This window comes from Saccostrea echinata, unplaced genomic scaffold (assembly GCF_033153115.1).
Source record: "Saccostrea echinata isolate AGI-Se365-2 ecotype Australia unplaced genomic scaffold, CSIRO_AGI_Sech_v1 ptg000005l, whole genome shotgun sequence".
NCBI classification, from domain to species: Eukaryota; Metazoa; Mollusca; class Bivalvia; order Ostreida; family Ostreidae; genus Saccostrea; species Saccostrea echinata.
In genome coordinates this window covers 17,791,033-17,801,144 of record NW_026889754.1, presented here as the reverse complement: position 1 = coordinate 17,801,144, position 10,112 = coordinate 17,791,033, and the positions used below count along the sequence as shown (strand labels likewise).

The window sequence follows — 10,112 nt, the reverse complement described above, 5'->3', positions numbered from 1 at the left end:
TATCAAAATAAATATAGGTTTCGGGTTTAATTTTCACATGATTTCAAATATAGTTCCTTGAAAAAACTTTATTATCTACATAATTCTATTAGAGCCGTAAAGTACGGGAAAAAGAAAGTTTAAATTGATTATGACGTCATAATGGATCTAGCATCAAAAAGACAGTCTAAAGTCATTTACTAGATCTTGACCTTAAATAGTAGTCAGAGTTTTACACATGGTGCACAAGCCGGAGGCTCGTACACCATGTGTCAAACCCTGACTACTATTTAGGCATAATGCATGCAAAGTACAACACTATTATATAATCATAAATACTAGAATACGTGTATTACCTTTTTTATTTAATTTTACTGCGAGCGCTTCGAAACTGAAAGATCCCCACCTTCATTATACACAATTTATGCATTATCTATATTAAGGATATGTTCACAATAAGTGTTAACACACAATATTGATTATAGAAAGGAATTCATTACTCATGTTAGACAAACTGTGACAGAAAACGAAGGTTAAGTGTTTAGTTTGTTTAGAATCTAGACATCATATTTTGACAGGTACAGTACACATTGAAATGTCTAGGTATTTTCGTACAATTTAGATATTTCCTATATACGTACTTGCAAAGCCGCAAAACAAGCATGGGCATTTGGATCTTCTAACACCCCCCCCCCCCCCCCCCACCGTCTTATTATTGTAACATTATTTTTACCAATAATATTTCTGTTGCAAGAGATCCAAAAATAAAACAGGTCGGTTCCTCATGTTTATCAATAATATAGTAATCTGGCAATATTTCAAGGACAACAATGCGAATCTTGTGTATATTTCAGATGAACATTCCAGAGTTATCCTTGGAGAGAGATGGAATAAAGATGACGATGATTATATAAACGCTAACTATATCAGAGTACTTTTATTTGTTTAATTCATCACATTAATTTGTATTGAACAAGTGGTATTAAGTTATTTAATTGTATATTATCAGTATCATTTCAGGATTTAAGTGGGGAAAAGCGCTTCATTGCAACACAAGGTACATCATTCATTTCAAAAAAAAAATCTGTGTGTGTGTGTGTTTTCTTCTTGTGACTGTAGGATATTTTTCACTTCTTAAAAACCAGATATAAATATTAATGTGTTTAGTCTGTCAAAATTTTTTTTGAAAAAATACAAAAACAAAAAAAAAAATCCAGGTTTGCCTACAGGTCCCCAGAAGAACACAATAACAGACTTTTGGAGAATGATATGGCAAGAGAATATTGAATGTGTTCTTATGCTGACAAATCTTGTAGAAAATGGAAAGGTATGCTATGACCAGAAGTAAAATATTGTATTTAGTTAAGTAATTTTTTTTTTTTTTTTTGCCTTTTACTTTGCTTTTTTTAAGTTTATTTCTTTTAATTTGGTATCGATTAATGTCGGTGGATTTTATTTATACAATTATTTATTTCGGTGAGTTTTACACTGAGTAAAATATTTTCGTTAACAAACTATTGTTGTAGAACAAATGTAAGCAGTACTGGCCAAATAAAGATCGCCATATGAACATGGGTCTATGTAAAGTCTTTTGTTTGGAAGAAACTTTGTATGCTTTCTATACGGTTCGGAAGTTTTCAATACAGAGACAAGATGTACGTTGTACAGACACTGCTATGTTTTTTTTTTTAAATGTATCTCTAAAATTTTTTTTTGAAATAAAGTCATTATATACTGTGAAATAAAGAACGGTCACTATCAAGCCTTTATTTTCATTTATTTAAAAAAAAATCTAATGAATGAACATCTCACAGATTCCCTGTCCAAAGTATTCATATTATATAAAAAGTTTATTATAATAATAGTCAAACTCCGTGAGGACAATCACTCAGTTCCACTACACGGCTTGGCCAGATCATGACACTCCAGAAGAGATAGGAATTGTTCAGTTTCACAGAGCTGTAACCAAAATATACAAATCTGGATCTTCATTACTGGTGCACTGCAGGTTTGTAATAAAGGCATATTATTATTATTATTATTATTATTATTATTATTATTATTATTATTACAGACTTTGAACACTTAATAATAATCATTCGAAAAAAAACAAAATAAAAATATGTTAATCTAAAATACATAGAGACATTATAAGGAGTAAGAGGAACATACACAAAAGCAATAAACATCTGAAGGAAGGTAGAATGGTGTATATCATTCCAACTAATAAGCTCTTTTTCTATTTTTAATTTAAACATAACTGTATATTTTTTTTTTATATTTATAGAGGAGACATTGAAAAGTACGAATGTAATGTGTAAATAGGATCATAAAAACACACAATCAAATTAACGTTGTCAAATACGTGTACGTACTAGCAACATACTTAACAAAATACAGTTAGATGGAATACCAAAACTCATTCGAAATCCCATTCTCATATCCGATAATAATCTCAGCTGCTTATTTTTAATTCATCTTGTTGATCTGTTTGGTGACCATATGTGTAATTCTGTCCATCTTGAAATTTACGTAACGAACATCTGCAATTACCCGTCTATTTGATTAGATATCCACATTCATGTGCTACTATCGATGTTTGCAAGGGAATACACACAATAAGTGCACATTTCAGTTTTTATTTCCTTGGATTTTACATTTCTTCTATGAGGTTGTAATTGGAACATGTTGAAATTTTATATTGAGCATTAAGGAATTAGATAAGCAATCGATGATATTAACTTTGGCCTTTCAGTGCCGGGGTGGGCAGAACGGGAACATATATTGGTCTGAATGTATTACTACAAGAAGGAAGAGAAACGGGGCGGATCAACGTTTTCGAGTTTGTGAAGCAAATGAGAGAAGATCGTATGTCTATGGTTCAAACAGTTGTAAGATTGCCGAATATGTTTTCTAAACATAGTATATAAAATAATGTCAATGAATTGTTCCATGCTTATTATTTTTTTTTAATCTTTTGTTCTAGACCATTGTAGAACCCTCTTTTAATCCTAGGAACAGTATGTGTTCTTGCATAAAGCATTACTCTGCGGATTCCAAAGTGTAGACACTGTGATATCAGAACGTGAAGTTAAAAAAGTACTCACTCTCTTGAAAGATACATCACCTTTTAATCAGCAAAAATTGAACAAGGAGTACCAGGTTACAAAAATAAACAACTATTAGTTATTTGTAAATTATTGATTTTTGCGAAATTATTTTCAGAATTATTCATTGGATTTCGCATTTGAATGCTTTTCAGTTGTTAGTGGCCTTGAGACCCGTGTTTGATAATGAGTCTAAAGAGGATGCTGTAAAACTCGAGAATCGAGCAAAAAATGTGGATATGAATATCTTGCCAGGTATTAATTTCACGGACAATATCCACATGAAATTCTACATATTAAATATTTCAAAGTGAGCAACAATGCATTAATATGAGTTTTTGATTTTTAGCATCAAAATATAGACCATACTTAACGTCCTATGTTCGAGGGAGAAATGACTACATAAATGCTGTCTTTATATCTGTATGTATCATCATTTCGATATTTTTTCAAGAACATATTAGGTACATTTTCTCCTTGGTAAGAGAGATAAATCATACTGGGTTTAATGACTATTGTTTCTTTATGAAATTTTGAAGTTAAAGACGTTGCTGACCTTAAAGGCAAATTTTTTTATCAAATGGACAGTGAAATTAAAGACATAAAAAGTATCACAGACAATAATCAATTATATATAATTTAATTTTCAGACATTTACTAACCTATATGGATTAATTTTGACCCAGTAGCCTCTTCCTGAAACAGAGGTTGATCTGTGGAGATTGTGCAGGGATCATGGAGTTGAATCAGCGGTGGTTCTACATAACGATGTCATGGTATGTAATGCAAACTCCTCAAAAGTTTCTTCCTTATTATTACGAAATGCATTCCTTTTTAGGAGACTCTAATTTGATTTTAATTGCATTTCCTGTCTACTTTAAAGATACTTTAAAGATACTTTTCTTTCTAGCTTGTAAATTAGTTTGTAAATTTAAAAGATTGAAGGGGTATTTTATATATATATATATATTTGTTTTCAAATAAGGGAACTCACTGGCTGCCAAAAAAAGGAGAAACACTACATTGTAAACCTTTTGTCTTAACCGCTAAAAATACTGGGATTGATGTTGACGGTATCCAACAAGATCGTCTTCTTATATCAACAAACGTAAGGCGATTATACTGATAAATCCATATATTTCTTGTTAATCAAATCTGTAATTAATAGTAATTCGAATTCATTTCTTTAAAATTTAAATACACTTTTAATTATGCATTCATATTTGTTATATGTGTTTTTCTGAACCAAGGATTACAAATTTTACATGGACGTCTACCAAATACTATCTGATTGTGACGAAGCTTTCCTGAAATGCGCAAATATGCTTCTTGAAAAAGAAAATGCATCCACATCTCTTGTCATAAGCAAGTAAGAATATATATATCTTATATTAACTTTCTCACGAAATATGATGAAAGAATCTGTACAAAATGTACAAGTTTAACTTACACAAATTTGCAATGTTGAACTACAGATAGCTTTTAAAAACAAATTTAAATATTTCAGAAAGAAGTAAATTTCATTTATAGTTTGAGAAAACAGTGACATGGTTTTTAAAAGAAGGGTGCAAACATATAATACTATATGAATTTAGATATGGAATTGGAGAAAAAAAAGCGAAATGCATCTGGATTTCTTAGAAATGTAAAAAAAAAATAATAAATTAAAGGACTTAATGAAATATGTATAGATCGGAAAAACATCACTTTTTTCTTTGGTTCTTCAACATCTGTTTCGTTTATTACTAGGTGTTTGAAAATTTATTATAAATCACAATATCTCATCCTCTTTTATTAATATTGATAAAAGAATCATTAACATTTGACAGTTTTCCTCTCTTGATATTTTGAATCAGAAATGGATTCAACATCAAGAGAATCTTTTTCAAAAGTCAATAATATTTCTTGCATCTGAAAACATTAATAAATAAAGTTTTTAGAAATTTATGAGAAAAAACATCTAGGGGTATAAATATATCTTCATTCATTACAAATGAAAAAAAAAATGCACTTTTCCATTAAAATATCTTTATATGTGTACGAAAATTGTGTAGTTTTTATTTGTTATCAGAAATCTTTCTTTTCTTATTCATTGTATTTTTAGCGATAAAATTTATCGTTCTTGACGTCAATAAGAAAATTTTTTAGACGTTTAAACATCAATATAAAGTACTTAAAATAAAAATTCGAAAGGTTTTAATCAAAGTGCTTCGATATGTTAAGTTCCTTGTCAGAATTTCTTTTAGCTATTTAAATTACATGTATCATTTGATATCAAGAACACACTTTATATACCAATATAAAATACCCCAGTTATTACAACTATTTTTTTTATTCCAAAGTAATGGTGCGGGTCCAGCAGGAATATTCTGCGTTTTACATAACGCCCTTCAACAGCTTCGAATGGATGGAGAGGTCGACATATTTACACTGGTTCGACAGATACAGACAAGGAGACCGGAAGTCATATCAACACTTGTAAGCAAAGACGAAAACGCTTTACAATTTACATTTTTTTGGTGAAAAAAACACATACATACCATATAGAGATTCGTTATGAAATTCTGAAAAGAAATTATTTATAACATCCTCATGTAATTCATAATCATTATCCATAAACATCAGCTTATCCCAATTAACTAATTATTTCTTATCATGTAATCTATTTATGAACGGTATCCTTTAATATCTTGTTAATTTTTTGTCATACAACTTCTTCCCTGTCACTGTGAATGCTATCATCCCTAACAAAAAAATACTATGGTAAACTATAGCTAACTATAGTTTACTATAGTTAACTATAGTAAATCAAAGTTCCAAAGTTTTCACTATAGTTAATCAAAGTTCCAAAGTATTCACTATAGTAAATCAAAGTATCAAAGTTTTTACTATAGTTAACCAACGTTCCAAAGTTTTCACTCTGGTAAATCAAAGTTCGAAAGTTTTTACTATAATAAATCAAAGTTCCAATTTCTTTTTTACAATTGTAAATCAAAGTTCCAAAGCTTTTACTTTGATGCTATAGTTAACTATAGTAAACTATAGTTAACTATAGTTTACTATAGTATTTTTTTGTTAGGGATGTGACTAAATATTATTATACACTCGTTCCGAAGGAGAGAGGGTATACTGTTTTACCCTTGTGTGTCTTTCTGTGTTTCTATCTAGATCTGTCCTTAACAAGTTTACGTCGCAGTTTTCTCAGCAACTACTCATTGCAGATGCTTGAAATTTTAGCACACTCTTTGTTTAATAAGCATGCCATACGGTTGGATTCATTTTTATACGAATGCGATGTCAACTTCCTGCCATCCGTGCGTCTGTTCGTTCCTAATTTTCGTCGCAGTTTTCTCAGCTCCTACTCAATTCAGATGCTTGAAATTTTAACAAACGCTTTGTTTAGGCATGCCATATGGTGGAATTAATTTTTGTACGAATTCGCTGTCAACTTTCTGTTTTTCCGTGCATTTGTCCGGAGCTGTTTGTCCGTACCAAATTTTGTCGCAGTTTATTCAGTAACTATTCTTCGCAAATGCGTGGAATTTTATCACACTCTAGCATGGCATGTGTTGGGATTGATTTTTGTAGGAATCTAATGTCAACTTCATGTTGATGCCTTAGCCTGTTTGTTTCAAATTTCAGTCGCAAGTTTCTCAGCAACTACTCTTTGAAGATGCTTGATATTTTAGCACACTCTTTGTATAGGCATCTCATATGATGATCTCATTATTTTACGAATCCGATATCAACTTCATGTTGATCCGTGCATCCGTTTGTACCAAACTTCCGTCGCAGTTTACTCATTGCAGTTTATATGATAGCATATCTTCACATCTGAGCAGGAGTAATACTAGTAAGCATTGGCTCACAGACTACCTGTTTAAGAAAATTTCTTCTTTCAATCAGAATAGTAGGTATCCTATAATTTTTTTTATCATGTGGTCCTCTCCTGTTGCAATAGACGATGACCTTTTTATATGGTTTTTCTCCATTAATAAATTAATTTTCCATCATTTAAAATGATATCCAGTAAAAAATAGGTGTTTTCCATGATGTTATGCCTGCCATTGTGAATAGTGTACTATAGATCATATGCTTTATTTTGTCTTGCTATTTATTTTATTTCAGGAAGAGTACCGGAAGTGTTACCAATTACTTGGTGGATCCATTTCCTCTGAGGGAATATACGTTAATTTTTGAGGAGTTAAATGAGCTTAAAGCATTTTTTGATACACATTTTATTGATTCTTCTTATGTTATAAACTTTTAAAAACCATTTTCCTGATTTATAGTCTTCCAGGGGTGATATTTCGTACCTGCAAATATTGCCTCATCAGCCGTTTCTCCTATTTTTGTTCAATAAGATTGAGGTAATTGAAAATATGTTTTTCACAACACACTCAATGATGAGATATGAAGATAATGAACAGTAATCAATCTCAAAAGTCCGTTTAAACAATAACAATCGGGACCAGAGAAAACACAGAGTAGGAGCCATAGAAGACCGGTATAATATACACACATATAGATATTATCTCGAAATGTTTTCTTAATATTTTGTTACATTATATTACTTTCGTACTGAACATCATGTAACAATATTACCTCATGTATTTTTTTTTTCACGAAAAGTCATATCAATTATTTTACGTTATTTTATGAACTATCATAAAAATCGTACAAATGTTTGTCTGGGATATCCACGAGTGTACAGGTATTCGATTATCGCACAGACATTTCGACTGTCAACTTTAAACGTTAAAAAAGTGCTATTTAGTGGCAATTCTAAAGTATAAGATTTTTTCAGCGGTACAATGAATGTTAAAGTTCAGATCCTCCTTTGTAGATCAAATGATGCCATACTAATACATAGTGTAATTATGGAGAGAGATATTATGCATACCTTGACCTCTAATATGAATTTAATCCATAGTTGGATAAGCTACCGTTAATTACTTTATATTCACGTGAACTTTATTTTGGCGTAATTACGCGAAACGGTCTTATCGCAAAAAATTCATTCTCGCATATATTTAATTAGTTCCGGTTATATGCAACAATAACAAGAATTCCTGAAATTTGTGTCTCGCTTATCAATATCAATTTATACATGTACATCCAAAAAATTGAAATAAAAAAAGGACTTGGAAGAGCTGAAAAAAGGTGCCAAAAGGTGCAAAAAGGTTCCAAAAACTGGAGCCAAATACGTCGAAGCTTCAGAGGTACATGTCTGCCTGATGGAGATAAACCTTAATTTTGAAATAAATTTCTAAATTTTCTACAGCAATTAAATAAATATCCGTATTTCAAAGCTAGTACCTTAGTACTAGTACTGGGCTGTAGAGACCCTCGGGGACTAATATTCCACCAACAGGAGGTCAATGCATGCCAAAAAAAAAAAAAAAAAAAAAAAAAAAGATGGAAAATGTTTGTATTGAGGATTGATGGAAATGTTCATTGTAAAGTTTGAGATGTATTTCCTTTATAATAAGTACTTTATTGTTTGAAATAAAAAATAAAACCTTTAATCTAGTTAAGCTAATTTCAGATATCAAAAGGGTTAATATAAGTTGCCATTTCAGGAAATTTAAAAAAAAATGAAAAATGCACTTCATTCATCATATTATATGAACGAAAATGATGTATATACTCTGAAAACGTGAATATTTTTGATAGTATTTTTGTTACAATCTTATGTAAGAAGAGGCCGGGGTGGTTTTTTTGCGGAATGTATAGAAATCAAAAAAAGTATTTGTTTAATAAGGTACTGCAACTATATTCGCAATACATGTAGATAACATATTGATAGTTTTTACGAAACATTACTCATAGTCAAATGTGCAATCCCTCTCCCCCACGCAAACATTTTAACTTCTACAGAATTTATGTTTAGCTAATTAAAACGAAGAGTGTGTTACAAACTAACAGTTCTTCATTATTGATCAAGTTCAAATGATTAAACTTTTAGCGCTGATTTTGAAACACTTATGAATCTATCAACTGCTTGTAAGACCGTTTCTCGTAATTACGCCAAAATAAAGTTTTATATCGTTAAAATCGACTTTGATAGATTTATTATACATATGATTCTTTGATGAATTATCAATGACAATATCTTTTGATCAATTCTGTGCATAAATATACCGGTCTTATAATCTTCCTTTGACAACCTTAGTATTAATTTCACTTCCCTTTAACAATTCCTTTTTCATTCCAAATACATACATAACATGTATAAGAAAACCCAGTGATTATGAAGTTTTGTAGACAGAATCAATCCACAGTATGTTATCCTTGTTTTAAAGATATTCAAATAAAAGCATGAGTTATGTGTTTCACTGTTTAATGAAGACTGCCTGGTCATAAGTAGTCAGATATTAATACACTAAAGCATCACATGGTAAAAAGTGCGTGGAAATAGAGAGTGATTCGGTTATCATTACATACATACAAAAATAGTGTAATAATTTACATAAGAACATATAATCTATCAAAGGTAATAATTTGTAACTTTAAAGTATAGATTTTACACACAGGGTCATACAAGGTAGAGGAATCCCACCATAAACTGTATGTATATGATGGTGTACAACTTTTAAACTCAGGATGTAGTTCAACAAAATAAAGTGAATACACTCAATAACATGTAAGTTTTTCTTGAAGTCCAAACTCCTCAAGTAATTTCAAGAAAATTGGAATGTCATTTGATACAACATTATGACCTGCAACAAGGAAAGGATGGTTTGATTTTAGAAAATCTAAGTAATATAACAATGCTTGATGAATGTTGATGCTACATGTACATGTATTTCCATTAAGATTCATTTGGAAAAAGTAAGATAAACTTGTTAGTTTGCTAGCTATAGCTTTTTGGCTTATTGGCTGACGAAGATCAATGTAAACATGTATGCATCTTTAATTACCATCATATGCATCCAGTTGTGTCATGTTCAAGGAACCAGATAATTATGTTGATTCTATGTCAATACAACAAAGGTGTTCTTTTCAGAAGGAGTTGCAATGAGC

General features: G+C 30.5%; 1 pseudogene; it reads left to right on the top strand.

Moving 5' to 3' along the window:
- Positions 1 to 217: 217 nt before the first annotated feature.
- LOC133179749 (receptor-type tyrosine-protein phosphatase kappa-like) lies at positions 218 to 8,468 on the top strand (annotated as a pseudogene).
- Positions 8,469 to 10,112: the final 1,644 nt, after the last annotated feature.